This window comes from Myotis davidii, unplaced genomic scaffold (assembly GCF_000327345.1).
Source record: "Myotis davidii unplaced genomic scaffold, ASM32734v1 scaffold38, whole genome shotgun sequence".
Taxonomy (NCBI): Eukaryota; Metazoa; Chordata; class Mammalia; order Chiroptera; family Vespertilionidae; genus Myotis; species Myotis davidii.
In genome coordinates, this window is record NW_006291383.1 from 82,513 (window position 1) to 84,271 (window position 1,759).

A 1,759-nucleotide genomic window follows, 5' to 3' on the forward strand; every position below is an offset into this window, starting at 1 on the left:
CCAGTGCCCTGGAATAGAGGCCCGGCCCGTCAGGGGCTGCCTTCACACCTGAGGCCGCCTCTGTCCCACTTTCCTTCCTCCCTCTTCACTTGTCCTCTGGCTGGTCCTTTGGGCTTGTCCTCTTGAGAACAGTGTCTGTGACTTCTCTGTGACCACAGGACCAGCAGTGTCCAGCGTATGGTGGCTGCTTAATGCAGGGCTACAATGTAATCAGATGGGGGTAGGGTGCTAAGCAGGGTCTCAGCTGTGTTGAGGCGGCAGAATAAGAGCTGACTTTCCAGGTCTTTAGCCCTCCAGCTGGGGATAGAGGATCGATCTGAAGACCTTGGCTGATATTTGGGGGGGGTGGAGTGGGACATCCTGAGAAGCAGGGGATGGGGAATGGGAACCCTCACCCAAGCCAGTGTTTCTCTTTTCTCAGTTATCTATCTGCAAACATCTCCTATTTCTGGGGAAATCGGAGCCTCAGATATGTAGGTGAATACGTTGTGGGGAGGGGGCGGGGCACTTATATTTTTTGTTCTTCCTCCCCCCTCCCCCCACAAATCCCAGCCTTACGCACACTTGCCCTGCTGGTGACTCTTTTCTCAGCTCCCCTGGAGGTGCTCCTCCCCGCCCTTATGGACTCACAACTGCTCTCTCCCTCTAAAGTCATATCTACCCTCCATTTCCCTTCAGAAAATAACACTGAAGCCACCAGTTTGCCCAAAGTTCTTTCTAGATACTCCACTAAGCTAGACCTATCCTCTCCAAGAATTGTTTGTTTCTGAGGATGCTAACTGTAGCGAAACCCTAACTGCACCCTTTCTTGTGATTTTATCAAATCAAGAATGGGTGTTTCATTGTTAAGAGACCAGACTTCACTCTGGCATGCACTTTCCATATGTAAAGGGAAAAAAAGACTTGAACTCATTGAACCCATCTTAGGGTAATGTCAGAATTAGCTCCATAAAGTAAAAGTAGATATAATGAACTATTATAATCATCAAAAGCCATTTATAAGCAATATCAAAAATTCTAAATGAGTATCAATTAAATAAAAATAAAAATCTTATCAAAGCAGCAACTCAAATATACTTAGGATAAAACTACCTCACACTTTTCTAATAGTTATCATCACCAGTTATTCGTGGAAATGGCTGTACCTTAGCATCCAGTGATGCCAGTTACAGTGCTTAGCGTATTTGGTTTATATACATGTTTATAACAGCGACTAAAGGTAGGTAAAGCACAGAAAGTCTGATGGGGGGGGGTGTTTACTGAGAGCTGAACCACACAGCGGGGAAGCAGAGTCAAAACGCAGTGTCAGGAGGGGTTGCCAACCAGCAGGTCACAGAAATGGGTGCGATCTGGGTTCTAAAGCCCCACGGTCTGATGCCAGGGTTAGCTTCACTTTTTTGGAAACAGATACAACCATAGCTATAGGTGAGATACACAGGGACACGTGTGGGACAAGGAGACCCAGAGGAAAGAGAGGAGGAGGAAAGAGAGGAAAGGAGAAGGAAGAGGACGGATAATGCGAGTGGGGGTGACAGGGGAGTGAAAGAAGTAGGTGCCAGATGGCCGCGCCCCAGTTTTACTGGGGGGGTGGGGGGCGAGCTGGCTGGGCTGCAGCTCCACGGTCCCTGTGCCGCCTTCCGCAGGTGTGGTTCCAGAACCGACGGGCCAAGTGGCGACGGCAGGAGAAGCTGGAGGTGTCGTCCATGAAGCTGCAGGACTCGCCCCTCCTCTCCTTCAGCCGCTCCCCGCCCTCGGCGGC